Source organism: Corvus cornix, chromosome 1 (assembly GCF_000738735.6).
Source record: "Corvus cornix cornix isolate S_Up_H32 chromosome 1, ASM73873v5, whole genome shotgun sequence".
Taxonomy (NCBI): Eukaryota; Metazoa; Chordata; class Aves; order Passeriformes; family Corvidae; genus Corvus; species Corvus cornix.
Window position 1 is genome coordinate 30,822,926 of NC_046332.1, and position 18,897 is coordinate 30,841,822.

At 42.9% G+C, this 18,897-nt stretch overlaps 1 protein-coding gene across 8 annotated transcripts in view; it reads right to left on the reverse strand.

Moving 5' to 3' along the window:
- The window catches only part of PAK1 (p21 (RAC1) activated kinase 1), a 75,505-nt gene that overhangs the window by 37,588 nt on the left and 19,020 nt on the right, over positions 1 to 18,897 (reverse strand). For 2 of the 8 annotated variants that reach the window (XM_019286735.2, XM_019286736.2), the window contains exon 2: positions 10,625 to 10,703. The exons of 5 other annotated variants lie outside the window; for them this stretch is intronic. The gene's annotated coding sequence lies outside the window, so the exon portion shown is untranslated. Of the gene's footprint in view, positions 1 to 1,696; positions 1,727 to 1,947; positions 2,185 to 10,624; positions 10,704 to 18,897 lie in introns of those variants that run through there. One more of the 8 variants, XM_010401003.3, reaches the window with a different exon arrangement.

Here is an 18,897-nt window from a genome sequence, read left to right on the forward strand (position 1 = left end):
GACAGACAGAAGACAGAACATGCAGCAAGCAGAAGTACTGAACAGAAGACAGCACCCACAGGCGCCAAGAGTGGCATCCAAGAGCTCAGAGTACATTCACACATGCAAAGATCCATACAGGTCTGCTGATCTTTGTTAAGAAGATATAACACAAAAGACAATTACAGAATCATTAAGGAAAAAGACCTCTAAGATCATCAAGTCTGAGCATTAACCCAGCACCACTGTCTTAACCACTAAATCACACTCTCAAGTGCCACATCTACATGCCTTGTGAATCATGCAGTTTATGCCTAAACTACAGGCATAAACTGTAGTACAGGCACAGCCTCCTGAGACATTCACCTAGCAGAGTGGGACCCAGAGGTAGGTGGGACATTCTGACCCTACTGTAGCACACACACAAGCAGAAAAAAAAAACAGAACAAAGACCCTCTATGTATGTCATTTTTCTTCCACTTAAGTACATCATTTCAAACCTGCTGCTCCATGCTGAACTCTAAGTTTCTATCAAGCTGCTTGTGTTCTCTTTGCATTCCTTAGCAAGACAGACAGATGACTGATTGCTAAAACAGAAAGCAATTAAAAAGTCAGAAAGGCTGAAACCTACGCTACAGTAGATGCCATACAGATAACTACGTCCAATGCATACTAATTGCAGGAGTCAACATGAAAACTCATAAAAGAGCTATCTATAATTCATGCAGTCTGGCAAGAGAGTAGCTGTAAGTTACTCACTACAACTTACAGATGAATAAACTATATTAAACAAGACAGGGAGGAGGAAGATGCTCAGCAACTGCTCTTCCCTCTCTGCCTACTACCAGAAGGAAATCACATTTTTCCAAGACACTAGTATTCTGTTGTTGACAGGGTGAGGAAAAGGTGTCTTGCCCACAAAAAAAGAGAGAGATTCTTAACCTTTAATTGAGTCAATCCTGATCAGAACAAGTGTTTTACCTCTGCACCAGTATCCCTGCATCCTTCCACCCCATGGCTAGAAATTGCTTGTGCACACACAGTTGAAATCTCCTTCTCGCACTGCCCTGGTGAGAAAGAGCACAGACAGGCTGTGCCCTGCTCTGCTCAAACACATTGCAAGCTGCAGATTCCCTCCCTGCGTGTCACGCTTCCATGCAAATCCCATCCGAAAAAGCAACATCAGACTTTACCAGCTGGGTTTCGACACAGTATGAAAAGACAGCCATTCGTTTTTCATTACTTTACGTGGGACTGTCTGAAACACCAGTCTCGCACTGAAGGAAAGGCACCCCACACATTCCACCTGAAAAAGAGACAAGAGGTGTCCTCTTCCTCCACCCGACAGCAGATGGGACCTGGAACACATGCTGTCACAAAAAAGGCAGCTGCAACACACACACCCCGAGGGAGGAGAGACTGGTCACCGAATTTAGAGGTGATTAAAAAAAACCCTTAGAAACTGCAGCATGGAGCTGTCTCCCCAACCAGTTACTGCACATCTGAGCTCTTTGCAAGAGTGCCAATTAAACCAAAAAAGCCAAGGACCAGCAAAGCACCAGCACAGACCCGGCATTTACATGTGAACTACAACAAAAACAAAACAAAAACAAACAAACAATAAAAAAACTCCAACAAACTAAACAACAGGTTGGCATAAAGTTCAAATAAATAATTACAAAACAGCAGTGTTTGCTGATGTCTTTTTAGAACTTACCTGTTAGACCCCTGCAGGTGCTGCCAACACCTAAAGATGCAGATGAAATCAGTAAATTAAATGAAGGAATAATCACTCAACATCAGTATACACGCAGAAGAGAATGCGTCCACTGCTACAGCATGGATGGGTGGGTGTGAGGAGGGGGAAGGGAGACACTCATGGCAGATGGCCAACTACCAGTTGCAGTCTTGCTCCACTGCCAGCATTATTTCCATAATGCCAGACATAAAGGATCACTGACCACTTACAAGTCAACAGGAAAAGCTGGACAATTCCATGGCTTGGAATTTTAAAAGCCAAAAGTCTGGATGGTCCTTTCAAAAAAAAGCCTTTAATTCAACCCCAACAGTTTAGGCTAAAGGCAAGAACTGCCAGGTGGGATTCCCTAGCCCAGATTTTGCAGGAGGACATGGACATCACTGCAGCGGGCAGGAGAGCTGCAAAATCTCTCCCTGGGCAGATATCCATGCTAACCCATCCTACTGCACAGATACACTTCTAAAGAAGAACAGACTAATTATAACCACTCGATTCCTAGCAACAGAGTTCTCCTTTCATTCAAGTTAAGGAAGCTTCTTTCTGTTTTGTTTGAAAGAATGGAGGCCCAATGTTCACCGGCTTCCACAGTGTGGGCCCATGCATGAGCACTGCGACAGTAACCCAGGCACACTGAGGGTGTCAGAGGCGCTGAGGCAGGTCAGGCCCTTTCCACCACATTAGGCTTGAATCCAAAGCCACAGAGAGGCAATGCCAGCTTAAATTGCCGTGTTTAGACTTGGCTTCAGCTGTTGCACAAATAACTGGCAGTGTCAAACAATAACCATTTCACAATCAATGCCAGCTATGCCCAAGTACCTGGAACACGTGATGAACTGCCCTTACTTGTGCTCCAGTACTCAAGCTTGGAGAACTGCAGAGGTCAGCTCTGGCTGGTCCCATCTCTGGGCAGCAGCCTCCTCATTTTGATCGAGCATTTACCCACTTCTAACAGTGCTTTTAAACAGCCCTAGAAAAATAAATTGCATCTATTTTCAAGGAGAAAAAAAAAATAAAAATCCAAGCTGAGACAGAAAGAACCAAGAGAATAATTTTTAAAAGCTCTCAGCCCACAAATCATCCTCCTTGTTTCCTCATCTCCAGAAGTGCTGCCTCCCCTCCCCCAGCTACATGCCTGAACAAGCAAGTTCGCTGTTGCAGATGTCAGGACAGGCTCCCTTTTCCAGCACAGCACAGAGCAGCCTTGGCTCTGGTTCTGCTTTTGCTTGCAGGAGGGCAGGGCTTCAACCACACAAGTCAAAGTAGTCACCGGAGTCGGAGCTTGCTAAGCAGGGTGGGAAAAATAAAGGCCTCTTATGTTAAAGCATACCCCAAAGCCCATATAAGCAGGTTTCCTGGAGGAAATCTGTGTTCCAGAGGAAATGACTAGATGCAGCATAAAGAGAATATATTAATGCACACAGTTAAACCCACCCCCACTACTCTGTGCCTAAGTTACTTGGCTCGGAGTCCTAACTCCACATTAGCAGCAACAGCAACTGAGAGCAGCCGAATCATTAATCATTCTTCCATTCAAAAGTTTCCAATCCAGAAGATGGACACAGAGCACAGGGCTCAGGATTAAGCCCTGCTATCCCCTAATGTGGAATAATTCCGTACAACGTATTCACGCTTTAAATACACGTACACATTTGCAAAACCTGCCCCTTTTTAAATGGAGAGATCTGTCATTTTAGCAACGGGGTTGGGGGTAAAAATATATATAAGAAAATGAGAACATTGTCAGATCAAGTCAACAACATACCATAGGCACAGAGGACACTGCAATACAGCGGTTAGCAAAAAGCCACAGTATGTCAATAGATGAACGTTTACATGAATCTGTAAAAGCTGAGTTTTTTCTGAGGTGAAGAAACACCAAGACAGAGAACTGCAAGGAGGAAACCAACGTTCTTAAGAGCAAAACTCATTCAACTCCTTTGTCACTGGGAAAGTAAAGAGCAAGAAGACAACCCAATTATCATTAGTGAATGAAACCATCCAAGACCCTCAATTAGACTGAGGGGAAAATGCCACAACAGTTCAGTGCTAATTGGAAATGCAAACATTTATCATCAGAGTAGTGCTTGCTCCTGTGTATAGCTCCATTGTGTTCACTGCAGCTAATGACAGTAGGAAGCCCAGTGCTCCACAGCATTTATGTAATGACTGGCGAAGCTGTCACATTCCCTTAATTGCTAGCCAGGATTTTCATACTGGCAGTAGTTTTCAATTAAATAAAATCACAAAGATTGGTTCCGTTTCATGTTGCTCTGTTAAAAGTTTTGGTTTTTCAAAGCTAGGGAAAGAAGGAGAATGAATAGTTCTCCAAAGACAGGATAAGCTCTGCAGCAAGTATGAGGTTTTTGTAGACAAACTGAATTTAGAGACAAGGAAAGCACCATCAAATACCCAGCACTGCAAGAGCTAATTTAGTATCAGTAAAGACAAGCAATTTGAGCACTGCACATAAATCTGCTTCAGGTTTGCAATGATTACTCCTTCAAGTGTGATACATTAAATGCTCTAAGAGCAGTTCACTTACAAGACGAAATGAAAAAGCCTAAGGTGGCTTAGGGTTTCTCCCCTAATTAAACTTTCACAGTAGAATCTTCTTCGCTGCAAGAACATCTGCTCTGTGTTTATAATTATATGTTATCTAGCAAAACTCCCTATTCTACCTGCTTTATGATTCCAGAACATACAGGAGGAACCATAGTGGGAGGGTCTCACATCCCTAGCTTCCTTACTTGTACCAAATGCACTGCAGAGCATTAACTAGTCCATTAAGAATCATCATCGTTTAATTTAATGAGCAGCAGTTTGTTTTTAGGAAGCACCATCAAGCCTTTTATCACATCATTTACTCAGATTCCAATCATACTTACTGTATGTCAGTAGAGAAAAGAGAGCTCTATAGGACTGGCACAAAGGAACTGCTGTTTCTGCAATATATTACAACTAAGTCTGCATTAGTGCTCAGTTAAATAAAGCCCATGAGCCAAGTGAACTATTTTTACTCCACTGAACAAAAGGAAATATAACAACATCACTTATTACAGTGGCAGGCCCTTTTTAAGGCACTATGTAATTAGGAGTAGGAGTTAATTACAAGACTAGATATAGCAGGCAAGGTTTTCCTCAGCATCTTTGAGCAAGGTTTTTCTGGGGCATGGATCTTCTTACCCTCTGTTCTTGCTACAATGACCTAAGCAACTTTAAGTAGGATGCATGGATCTTCACTGCTACCTATTTAAAACTTGTTCTTTCTCAAGAAGCAGCAACACTGCAGCCATAAAACCCAACTCAGAGGAGACTGACTGAGCTCCCATTCACAGCCCTGTCAGCATCTGAAGCAAGTGACTTGCTTATTTCCATCCAATTCCCAGTGGACAAGCATCTACATCATACAATTAGCAACAATATGAACTGCAAATTCAGCAGAATTGGGATTTCACTGATGGATGGTTTGCCAGTATGCATGTTTTATTCATCTCAAGACTGCTTTGTCAGGTAGTTGTATGTCCTCTGTGTACTTAAAATGCTAAAAATCATTTTATGGTCATTATTGAGCAGACAAGAAGCTCTATAGACAATGTTGTACCTTTGCTAAGTGGTAGCCAAAACTCACCAGATTTCCAAAATGAAGACAACGACCAAAGACAGATGCTCTAGGAAATTGTATGAGTTAAGGCATTTTGTTCATTACAGTATTCCCTCCCACTACTCTAAGGCACCTTGCTCAAGTCCTACAGCTACTTCCTCCTAAGGTCACCAGCATAAGAATTAGCCTCCCTAGGAGAGCACAGCATGCAGGAAGTCCAGGTGCAGTTTTCTGACCACCCTTCCCTAATTTCAACAATGAAGATTCAAGGATGTTCACAGCACACTGTCACTGAGATATGGTACCTACCCACAACACTAGAGCTTCCTTAGTGTTCAGGCACACAAACCCAGCACCCACCTCAGGTTACCTGACCACACTCCCTCTCTCCCATCCAAGGCAAGGGAGTATAAAATGATACTTTAAATTCTGTAACTAGCACACCATAATTTCACCCCTCACCTTTACAGTAACAGCTCTGTTTGCTAAAAAACTCAAGATACAAACAGGGCAGTCCATTTTGGAAATGGCTATGTCACAGCTCTCAAGAACTCCCCAGTTTGGTCCCTGAGCACACCCAGGAGCAATGCATGGGGGTGCGCTTCCCAAATCAATTTTTTCCTCTTCACTTCATGCCATTTACACTTGTCTCATGTAAGTGCTGCCTTCCTCTTTACTAACAATAACATTCATACACACATTGTGGCACAACCTGCACTAACTCCACCTTTTGTTCTTACACTCCTTGCAGGGGAATCCAGTGAAGTAAAATACACTTGCTGTGGGAAAGGAGATCCTTCAAATCAATGCACAACAGAGCATGACCTGATGATGGCTTTAAGTGAACTGTCTCCTTTGCAAGTATGAGGTTGCATCTTCCACTCTTTCCAGTTGTTTCTTTTGGCCCAAGTTTTCATAGAATCATAGAAAAGGCTTGGGTGGGAAGGGACCTTAATAAAATCAACTAATTCCAGCCCCCCTGCTGTGTGCAGCAATTCCTCCCAGTAGATCAGGTTGCTTAGGGGCCCATCCAACTTTTTGTTCTTTTCCTGGTTATTCTTGTACTGCTGATATTTGCAGGTGCTGATTCACAGCCTCCCAACACACGCACGTTTGGCTGCTTTTATTTTTAAGAAAAGTCTCTTCTGGCTGGAAATAACTCTTTGTTTTCCTGTGAACATTTGTCAATGTACATCTAGTTTGATCTGAGGAGCTTAAATATTCTACTTTGACAAAAGCTTCAAAGTTTTGTTAGTCTCTCTTGTTCTATTAAAATGTTATAAAACAGACATCTAAACTTGTGGCCTGCTACTTTGTAAGGTCCCTTATAGCTTTAAAAATAGAAATTGGATTTGAGCCTAGTATATATTCTTTAAACTTCCAACATGGTTTGGATTTACATTCCCCACAGGTGAAACTTCCCCAAACGGTTTCAATTCGTAAAGTTAATTAAAAACCTGCAAAAAATTAATGCTTTATTTCTGACAAAATTTAACCAAGATATCTTAAATGGAAGTAGCCAAATCCCAAATAATGACTTTTTTTAATCGGCTCTCAAAAAGTAGTCCTAAGAAAATAAGCCCATAATTCTGTCATTTTAGTATCTTATGTTGCCAGCAGACAGCTTCCATTTTAGATCTGAGATGATGTATTGTCTCCAACCCCTGCTCCACTGGCTCCTAACCCTTTTCTTCCCCACAGAGCATCAGTACTCTACAGGGTATTTCCCTGGAGATTCGTTAACTGCTTCTTCCTCAAAGGCTGAGATTATTGGCATTTTTCTCAGACACATTTCTAGCCATTTAAAAGACCTGTCAGGACAGAGAAATAAATACATACCAAAAAATAACAATTCATCATTCTCTCTGTCAAGACATCACAGGTAAAGGGAAGACCTAAGTTTTGGCTGATGCCTTTAAAGACCATTTTCTATCTTGCATGCCTGTAAATCATTTACATAGCATTCCACACCCTCTTTTAATGCCAGTATCCTAAGGGAGAGGGTGGATTAGAATATTGGTATCTTTAATTTAGGAGGCAATTAGACCAACAATAACAAACCAGAGCTGTATGTATGCTCAAAACAATCTAGTTAAAATTCTATTTTAATTAAAAATCAGTCAAATAACCCCATTATGCCCAGAATTGCTTTAGGCATGGTTCCAATCTAGCACATCTTTTTATTTAGTATTTTAGTTCCACACAAAGAAAGTGATTGAAATAACACTGTAGACTACCAGAATGGTCCTTTCTGTACAGCAAGTTCCTCTTCCAGTTAGAGAGCTTGGGAAGATACAGAAATAAATGTTCCAGTGTCAGTCAGCCACTTGATAAGCCACTTAATAACAGAAACAAAAAGAAACCTGCTAAAATAAAAGCAGCCTACATCTCAGGCAGAGTAAAGGGATTCTCCACCTCTGCTCTACTCTGGTGAGACCCGACCTGGAGTGCTGCATCCAGCTCTGGGGACCTCAGTGTAAGAAGGATGTGGACCTAAACATATATCCTCACGTGACAAAGTACTAAAAAGAAAAGCAGTGGTAGAAAGTTAGAAAGCACAACAGACAGCTCTAAATTAATATAATTTGGTATTGCACATTGCCCACTTACTTCTGTAAGTATTCATACACTGGATCTTGTTTCTATTAACTGGAATTATATTAAATTATAAAATAAATAAACCTATTCCCCAGAGACATATAAACAAGGTTGTTGCCCAGATCCGTGTTGCCCTCATGCACATCAACCACTACCACTCCCAATACTGAAATATACTAGGGAATTAAACGAGAAAAGAAAATGAAGACATTTCTTGAGGCCATTTTCTCTTCCAAGACACTTGTGGGAGGAAGGGCCCAGTACCTTAGCAAAGGTTAGCCTCACCAATTCCCTCCAGGCTTGTGCTGAAGAAAGAAGAGATTCAAGGTCTTGCAGTTCCAGAAATAGAAACCCTCCTTTACAGACATTTTATTCTACCAGGTCAATACACAGAAGACAGTGGTGGGTCCCCAGACATCATCTTCACCACTCCCTATCCTGCTGAGCCTTCCAGTCTGCTAAACTCAACCTTCCAATGCCTCTGGCTTCTTGGGAAGTAGAGAAGCTCCTGAACCACCTGGACTATTGTCACATTATTTATTTTTAGCATTTGAGCATAGAAGTCCAAGGAACTGGTGGGTAGAACCAGATTTTGCTCATCTTGCTGTTTTGTACTAAGACTAAACTTCATCTGTGGAGCTCTCTTGCCTCTCCGAATATCATTGGGAAATAAGGTAGGATGGTTTTGGGGTGATGAATGTGTACATGATTACGAAGAACTGGGAAGATATTCCTTATTACAGGCTTTCCATAGCCTTAACCTTTGAGAAAGTCTGCCTGAAGAAACAAAAGTGCACTTCTTGCTGCCGGGACAGGGGGATAGACCCAGAGCAGCCTCCATGAATGTGTAACAGTGGTGGGCAAGTGACCTTTACACTCCAAAACAAAAATCATTACAAAGCAGTGAGGTCTTAGATTTGACAAATTTTTCCAGGACAGTCAGGAAGCCAGAGCAACTTGGCTCTGCATGCCTGCATGATTAAACACAGCCATCCAACACCATGCCGGAGTCCTGCAGGATCAGGATCACCGCTGGGCTGCAGCCTGGCGGTCACTAGAGCCAAAGCCCATCCCACCTACACACACCAACCCAGAGCGGAATACTGCGGCATGAGTCCACAGGACCATAAGGCAAGAGCACCTCTGAAGACAGAATCAGGCAGCCGTGTGAGTAGCAAGCTGACAGAAGAGGTAATATTTGCTTTGAACCTTTTCTGTGTCATTAGTGCTTGCGCTAATTACGATAACCAACAGCCGCAGTCACTCTGATGGGAGGGCTGAACAGAAGTGACACAGCTGTCAACTCCATTCAAAGAACTAAATCCTTAAAAGTCCATCATTTTGGGGACAGAACAGAATCCATACAGCAAGATGCACAGGATTGCAGCTTTTTTAGGGCAGAAAGCTTCAGAGAGCAAGTACAGCTGACGTAGATGTTAAAAAGCGCGTTTGCCTGTTTCTCAGGGGGATTTAAACAGCAGGTGAGTGGGGCTGGTCTGTGGGACATGACCCTTTTTTATTTCAGCTATTTAGATGCAAATTGTTCCCCCTCCCTCCCCCTCTCAACACCATCTGTTAGCCCAGAGGTTTAGACTGTGCCTAGGATGTAGTTTTTGGGGGAGGGAGATATAGATAAAGCACTGAGAGAATTTTAGTTAATGCCTCTATTTCCTCTAGGGCACAGTTTTGGAGAGAAAAAGAAAAATCACTTTTCAATACTATAAAAATAGGATTTTTCTCTCATTCTACTGCACTTTTTTTACTGACCCCATGGATTTCCTACCCTAGAAAGCACTCCTTGTCCAGCTTTTGGCCAACAAGCCACATTATATAGTGACGTTTATAGCAGGTTGCTATGGTGTTAGCCAAGGGCATGAGCTGGTATTGCATGAAGTATCAGAGATTCAAGGAATTAAAGTCCTAAATAATAATAATGAAGTCCTTTACTACAAGGCACAGTATTTAATGTTCTTTTAGTGCTAGTGAAGCTGCCTCATCTCTGTCTAACTTTCCCAAGTGAACAGCAATGTACTTTCAAGAACTGTTGAGAGATTTGATTCATTAAACACTTCACACAAGGCTCTCGATTCTTCATAAAGGAAAGATTATAGGTGACAGCAGAGTCCACTTTCAGTAAGCTCAAAGATGATACAGTATTGGGATTGGTGGCTGACAGACCAGGTGGGTGTGCTGCCACTTAGTGGGATGTGGACAGTCTGGAGAAATGGGTCAACACCAACCTTTGCAGTTCAACAAAGGAAGATGCAAAGCCCTGCTGCTCAGGAGCACAGACTGGGAGCCAACGGGCAGAAAGGAAGCAGAAAAAGCAGAGAAAGACCTGAGATCCCTGGTGGACATCAAGTTGACCATGAGCCTCTAAAGCACCTTTGTAGCAAACAGGGTCAACAGCATCTGGGCTGCAATGGAAAAACAACTGCCAGGAAGTCAAGGGAGGGGATCCTTCCCCTCTGCTCAAGGTTGGTGAGACAGATCTGGAGTGCTGGGACAAGTGCTTCCTTCCTCTGTACAACAGAGACAGGGACATACCAGTGCAAGTCTAGCAAAGGTCCCCAAAGATGATTAAGGGACCAGAGTATCTGGTATATGAGGAGAGGCTGAAGGAGCTGGGACTCTTCAGCCTGCAGAAGAAGTAGCTCAGAGGGGAACTTATCAATGTGCATAAATACCTGATGGAGCTGTAAAGAAGATGGAACCAGGCTCCTCTTGGTGGTATCCAGCAACAGGACAAGAGTCAATGGGCACAAACTGAAATACAGGAAATTCCATTTAAATGTAAGAACATACCCCACAACAAAACTCCACTTTTTTTCTGGATGGGGATGAGGGGAGATGGACACAAAACCACAGAACCCAGAAAAAACACAGATTTCTCAGAAAAATAATGGGAATTTTCATCCTTGGGCATGCTCAAAACCCTGCTGGATGTTCCCCTGAGCAAACTGTTTCAGTTGCCACTACTTTAGGTGGGGAATTGGACTAGACTATCCACAGAGGTTCCTGCCAACCTGCAATTCTGCAACTACAAGCCACACAAACTGACAGGGAGGCTTTAGAAGAGAGATACACACATCATTCAAACTACTTGTCTGAAGCACATGTCTTTACTCCTCAGTATCCAAGGCCCTAGTTTGGCAATGAAGACAAATTTAAAGAGGTTGTGACAACCTTGAGCAGAAAATCAGCAGAAGACTTGGGATCAGTATCACAACACCCTCATTATGTGGAGGACTGTGGAGTACAGTCCCAGTACTTGGGAGATGCCAGCTCTTGTCCCAGTTCTCACAGACCTCATTTGGGATCCTGGAGGCACAAGAGGGGGAGAAAATACTTCTTGTCTGCTCTTCCCTCCTCCCATCAGTCAGTCATCTCTTTAAAGAAAAGGCAATTCAGGTAGTTACAGAGCACACAGCATGAGAAGAATCCCTTCCAGGTGCTTCTGCAACTTCAGTTAGCACAAGAAACACATTCTCAGCAAGGAAAAAAAAAATGAAAAAGAAAAGAAAAATAGAGCTGTGTATGCAATCCTGATGGGAAACTCAGAGGTAAAGGGGAACATGGAAGAATTTGAAAACCCTTCTTCCCCCTTGAAGTCCCAGAGATGGGACAGAAGAGCCCTCCTGAGCTTGAAATATGAATAGGCAGCAACCACCTAAGGGGAAATGGAGAAGGAAAACAATACAGTGTGGGCTTCAGAGCCTCAGCTGCACCTGAGCAAGTTCTTGGGGCACCCTTGCATAATACTTTAGGCTGACACCAAGCTGGGTTCAGTCAGGCTTTAGTGATGATGCTCCACTGAGGCAAAGGAAAGAAACTCTTCAGCTGGAAAGACCTTCTGCCAGACAAGGTTTGCACAGCAACATTTTCTGAAGGGATTTGGGCCTTTTTCTTTTCTTACTGTTGGGATGTTGTTTGATTTTCTTAAGTGTTGCCAACACAAACACAACATCTTCCCTCTTTCTTGCACAGAAAGAAGAAGCCAGAACAACAAATTATCTCAAATACTTGGTGACAATCAGGAACTTCAGGTACCTACTTTCAGACAATTAACTTCTAAAATACATTTAATTCAATTTTGGTGGAAATCAATATACTGGAAAAAGTTGCAGGCATTTCATAGAAACATTCTCCTAAGAAAAAAAAGCCAGTTATCTGAGCAAACAGCATTTCAATAAATTTGTGCTGATACTTTGAAAGAATTTAAAGTTTTCATTTTAAAATTCATGGGATTATATTTCCTCCATTTATGAAAAGTAGGGTTTTCAGAACATCAGTATTTCCTCTACAGAATGAGTATCTTCTTCATGCACTGCCTCTAAATCACCAGCTAATTTCTGTTTCCAGATCTCTGGCATTTCACCAGCACTACCAAGAATCTAAAGAACAGTTACTGGAAATGTTTTTGGTTAACCAACTTCTTGTTCACGAATCTCAGCACACGTACAAACTTTAGGAGCTGCAATCCTGCAGTTTGATCTCTAATACAAGGTACAGCATCAAGTCTCAGTCTCCTTGACTTTTAAAAGACAGAAAGGTCATCTATGATAGCTGAGGGGTACTTGGCCTTAATGCCAGCAAGCCACCCACTGAAAACAGTGGGAGTTTAGCCCAAATTAGGATTTCAGGATTTATCCCTGTAACACCTCCCACACAGGACTACCTGACAGCTTCTGAAAACTGGCAAAATGTGAGGGACATGCCAACATCATCCCAGATGAGGTTTCCAAGGGTGTGTTTTGTAACAATTGAATTCAACCAACACCAGTCCGCATATGCACATATTCTTGCGGCTCCAAGGGGGTTTAGCATGCTGATTTCAAAAGCACAATGGCTAAAAACACCTCTCTGATACCGACTCAGTGCCAAACAAACCACACTTTTAAAAGAGAAAAAAAAACCAAACCAAAACCACAAAACCAAAGCAGTGGCATCCAGGATATCACTTAACTTGTGCAATAATACCCCATCTTCAGATGCTTTTCTAGAACTTCTGTCCAGCACCCCCACCCAAATCCTCATCTTTTCCCACCCATTACCTCCAGAACTGCTCTAAAATAGCTACTGCCATCCGCAGCTCAGCCTAGGACAAGGTGGATGGGTTTACAGCCCAGAGGCACTGAGGTCTGAGAGGCAAATTTCTGCCCACACAGCGACTTCAAACCCAAATCTAATGGCATTGATGCTCAGGAAACCAGTTTACCACTGGCTGATGATCTTTCAAATCCCTGTCCCACTCTTAACTAAGCAAATATTGCCCAGGTAAGTATGTGCCAGAGCTGAGCATTTCCCCTGAGGGAAACATGTCTATGAGCCCTGTTCAACCCAACCTGGCCTCGAGCCTGTGGGAAGCTGAGTAACAACCAGCTCACATATTCAAGGGGCCAAAGGCTTCGTACAGCATCACTTCTCTTAATGGGGGACCTGGGTCCTGCCCAAACTGAAGCCACTGGCTTTACAGACAACAGCATAAGGTCTGTAGCATCTAATTCTTAGAAAGATCCTTCATTTGGATGCCTGGAGGCAGCAGGGGTTTGCACAAGACAGGGTCAACACCTATGGTGCAAGTCAGATTGTATCGGTGTAAATAATCAGTGCAGCAAGTGAGATACAATAGGTAAGATGAGCAGCCTCTTTAGGTACCACAGCAGCTCCCTGACAACATCCAACAGAAAAAAACCCAAACAAATGATAAAAAATGTTTAAAAGACGGTCAAGGACAGTGGGTATTTGAGAGACTGAATCATGACTTACTTTGGAGCAAGAGCACAGTTAAGCAGACACACTGCTGAAGAGACAAGAGAGGTTCCACTCTAAAAGCAGCAATTAGTTATCAAATGACAGAAGACTTCCACAGGTTATTTGGTATGCTTGAATTTTCCCCTGAAACTAGTAATTTTTAAGAGGATCCAAATGCAGGAGAAGGAAAGAAGCCTGACTCAAAGAAAAAAAAAACAAAACACCAAACCAAATAGCAAAAAAAAAAATCCCATAGCTGTCTTGTATGTTATGTTATGACATATATTCTCTAGACAGGAAATCTTTGGAGCAGCAAAAGCCTCTCTGCCGTTCACTCCACAAACCCTTGATATCATAATCACATTTTTAAAATATTGCCTTCTTGAACAATGCAGATTAAAAGGCGTAAGTAATTCTCTGACATGCTATCAAAAACCACACACCAGCATGAAACAGCATTTTATTGCATGCAAGGCCATTAAACTATTACTTACAGTGCAATAAATAGTATATCCACACATATACCACTGTCACTGCTGAGCAGAAAACCTAGGGAATTCCTCATCCCTGGCCCCTGGGGTTTGAGTGAGAGAAGTTGAATTGCTCCTGCTTGGAGCAGGGTTTTGTCTTGCAGAAACACTGCAGTATCTCAGCTAGCACAGCAATTGTCCCATAATTATCATGCACACTTTACAGTCAGTGAGACAAAAGGGACCTTTCACTTCAAAAGTAATTTTTAAGGCAAAAACAGAGGAAAGCTTTTCAAATTATGCCTGTGAAAGGACAAGGAGAAGAGATTGTGTATTTATATGGGTCAGTAAAGCATTCAGCAAACTACTGCGGCAGGGGATGGTCATGGGAGACCAGGGCTCATTTGCCACACCAGAAGTGGGTTTATTTCCACAGAGCTAAGGCGCTTGTCAACCACTAAGACACAGCCCCAAACAAGAACGCAGCCTGACAAGACAGAACAAGACACCCAGCTGGCTCCACAGTCTAGACAAAAACTTGCTTCTCTGAAGCTTTTATATTTTCCCTTCCTCTTCCAGAGTTAAAATTGGAATGGTATCAGTTCCTTTCCCAAATGGAAAGCCCTCTAAGAGCAAACCAGATTTTGAAGCTTTCCAGCAACTACACAGATCAGGCCACCAGAGCTTGCTGCTTACGTGTCTGTGTTCAGGGCATCCGCAGGGTAGTCTTGGGATCAGAGCAGAGCTACAGTTGGATGCTCTCCAGAGGTATTTTAGGAGAACAGAATCAAATTGCCACACAAATATAATTGCCAAGTTTCCGTCTACTGTTTCAGCAATTTGCTTGACACGTTTAATTTCAGAGGAGAGAGTGGTAGGGTAATATCTTGGTTTTATTAATATGTCTAAATTCCCTAACACGGCATTCATATATTTGGTATGGTGCAGGATTCTTCCAAGTTCTGCTTTTGATAACAAAAAGAATTACAAATTCTTCATGACGCCTGGAAAAAATACTTGGATAGACTGAGGTTAGGGTAGTCAGTGAGAAAGGTGCAAAGCAATATCCTTAAATTACCTATTCCCCTCAAAATCTACAAATCTAGAGCAGAGAATTTTGCTCCTCTGCTTTCTCTTTAGAAGTCCATTCAGAAAGCCAACCTTCAAGACACCTGTATGAGAAGTGTTGGTCACTTCTTTACCTGATGCTTTCAATTCTTGTGGCCCACACAGACCTAACTCATCTGGGAAAAAAGATTTCTCTGCCTTCTACCCCACAGTATTTAAGAGAGTTCAAATTCTGGGCCCTTTTGAAAAGGCTGTCCAAGATCAGCATGTTTTTGTGCTCCCAACACCAACTCATTATCCATCCAGCTCTTGCACATTTCACCTCTCCATTTCCAAGCTTACAGACATCTCACAGCATCCCAGAGAATACACTGAGATCATCTGAATGTATCAATATGCATTTGGATCATCTGTTAAACCCACAAGGCATCCACTGCCAAAAGATCCATAAAGAGTGGAGAGTCTGTGACTTCTTCTTCACCATTTCTTGTTGAAAATATTTCAGTCCCAATTCCCATAGAACCAGGATGTCACCTAAAGAGGACTGTTTGCCTTCAGAGCTACATGAGAATTCAGGTTTTCAAGTAAAACTGAGCTATCAAAAAATCAAGTTGCTTATACATGTAGTTTCCATTATAGAGCAGATAGACTCTGCACATATGAACGGTGCTTTTCCAAGATTTCACAGCAAAGAAGTGAGTAAAGTTTTAATCTAGAAAGTGACAAGAGGATTAAAGAGATTACAGACCTCTAAACGAATTACAAGAGCCATGTCATTCTGTAACACTGTTCACAAGAATTGAGCTCTACCTTCAGAAGCCTGTCATTTGGATTATTAAGTTTTTAAACATGAAAGGGCTGTATCCCAACACTGACTTTCAAGCCTAAAAGCGTTTTGATCTGAAGACGGTTGACCATAGCAAAAACATCAAGCTAAAGAGTGTAGGAAGTGGCTTCAGACCTTTTGAGCAGGTATATGATTTCAAGCACCAGTTTGATGATTAGGTTGAGCATCCACAGGCACAGGAAGCACCAACTCTAAGTCAAAGGAAGGACAAGTCCCAGCTGACAGTCACATAGAGGCAACAAAAATCCATTTTTTTCTCTCCAGCTTTCTGAAGTTCTCTCCTTTCTTGAATCCTTGGAGAAGGACATTTTTCTGCTCTATTCCACTTTCCATGGGATTCCATGTAAGTAGAAATTCCACCTTTCCTGTTACTTTTTGGCACAGGAAAACAGTTACTTTTCTTCACACAGGAAGATAGATTTTAAAGAGAGCTTGAGCTTGTAAAAACTGTACCATCCTACTCCACAAGTGAGACAAAGTGCTCCAAAGTCATATTCTGTATAATAACAGAAATTAAGATTTTACCAGTTTCCTCAGAGCTCTGCAGAGCCTATGAAAAATCATTTAAGTTTTCAAGTCACAAATACCACTGACCCCATCAGCCTCACAGACTCAAGAGTGGTTTTATGAAGAGTGGGTCACACTTCTGCAGGCAATCTCCAAGCCCTGAGCAAGAACAATGCTGGCCAGAGCTGTGACAATGCTGAAGTGACAGGAGCACTTGAGCATAATCTGGCCAACAGTTACTGCTTACAGATGCCATGAGAACTCCACTAGAGATATTAGAGGAAATATTTTTGCAGAAATCCACTCGCAGGCACAAAGGCAGAAAAAGAAATGGCACAAAGCTCTGAAGCATGACTTTGCTTGCTCTTGTAGGAATGACAGAAACCCACAGCAGCACAGACTTCAGCCTAAGCATGAGCCACTCATGAACATTGTGGTCTTTCAGTACCCAAATATTGCCTACAAGAAATCTGGAGGGGATCCATTTACAAGGGCATGTAGTGATAAGACAAGAGGAAAAGGCTTCCAACTGACAGAAGGCAGGTTTAGATTTGATATGAGGAAGAAATTTTCTACTGTGAGAGTGGTGAGGCACTGGTACAGGTTGCCCAGAGAGGCTGTGGATGCCCCGTCCCCTGGGAGTGTTCAAGGGCAGGTTGGACGAAGCTTTGAGCAACCTGATCTAGTGGAAGGTGTCCCTGCCCATGGCAGGGGGTTGGAATGAGATGATCTTTAAGGTCCCTTCCCACCCAAGCCATTCTAGGATAGATACCCTGGCTCCAGGCAGCTTGACATGGTTAAGCCATGACACTGCCCATGCTCCAAAACCACCTCCAATGGCAGTGAAGACTGAGCTACAGAGACGAGCACAAAGCCAGGTGACAAAAATTTCAACATGATAACACAGTTTCAACAGACATTCAAGCACAGCCCCAGTTTCCTCTAAAAATGAAAGGCTTCAGTGAGATAACTCAAGCAATTAAACCTATACAAAAGCCTTGAGTCACTTGCTGGGTCACGATCCATCTGATTCCAAGAATCTGTATGCAGGCTGCTTACCCAGAAATTAACCTACTGCCTCAGAAAGTGTTACTTAATTTAGAAGAGTGATTACTTACAGCACCTGCTGCTAGCCTCGCAGCCCCATACGCCAGCTCCTCCAAAATTAATGCTAAGTCTTCTAAAATTATTTACATAAGTAATTAAGGAAAGAACTAAAAAAACAGTGCTAAATGTAAAACATAACGATCAGCTGGGTTATCAGCAGCAATCGAAACTGTAATTTCCAAAGTAAATAGTGTGAGTTAAGGCAGTTTGAGCTGAAGTTGCAGTCAGCTCTTGTGACAGACTCCCTTCCTCAGCCAGGAATAAACAGCAAACACTGCACAGGAGACACACACCAAATCGTGTATGTGTATGACAAAATCAGCTCAGAAGCAGCGCCACACAGCACAAGAGCCTTTGCAAAAGAGGTGTCCTGGCTTTAAAGCCACATTACCTGTAGGCTTTAAATGTAAAGCCAAACCCAGAACAACCTTGTCATGCAAGCAAAGAGCCTCTAGCAGTAGCCGAGGACTGAGGTCAGCAGGCAACGGAGAGAGGAAAAGAAAGGAAGAAAGGAGGACCAAGGAACAGGCTTCATTCTCAAGCCTTAGTCCTTCTCTAGAAGTTTCTGTTCATATCTACAGACAGAGATTCAAAATAAGCACACAGGCCCTAATGGGATGCATCCAGGAATGTCGAGGGAGCCGGCACAGGCCACTGCAAGGCCATGCTCAGTTTGATCAATCACGGCAACTGGCAGAAGGGCCCATAGACTGGAGGAAAGCAAATATCAATCCTGATGTTCCAGAAGACCCAGGGAACCACAGGCAGGCCTACAGGTACCTCATGAAGTTCAACAAGGAGAAACACAAAGTGCTGCACTCAGGGAAGAACAGCCACAGCCACCTACATATGCTGGCAGGAGGTGGAAAACACTCTGGCAGAAAAGGACCTGGGGGTCCTGGTGGTCACCAAGTTGAGTGTGAGCCAGCAGTGGGTCCTTGCAGCCAAGAAGGCAAATGGTTTCCTGGGCTGCATTAGGCCAAGCATTGCCACCAGGTTCGAGGCAGATGATCCTTCCCTGCTCCTCAGCACTGGTAAGGCCACACCTGGAATGCTGGGTACAATTCTAGGCTTTCCTGTATGAGACACACAGACCAGAGAGTCCAGCAAAGGGCCACAAAGATGCTGAGGGGAGCATCTCTTCAGTAATGAAAGGTTGACAGAGCTGGGAATGTTCAGCTGAGAGAAGAGCAGGCTCAGGGAATCT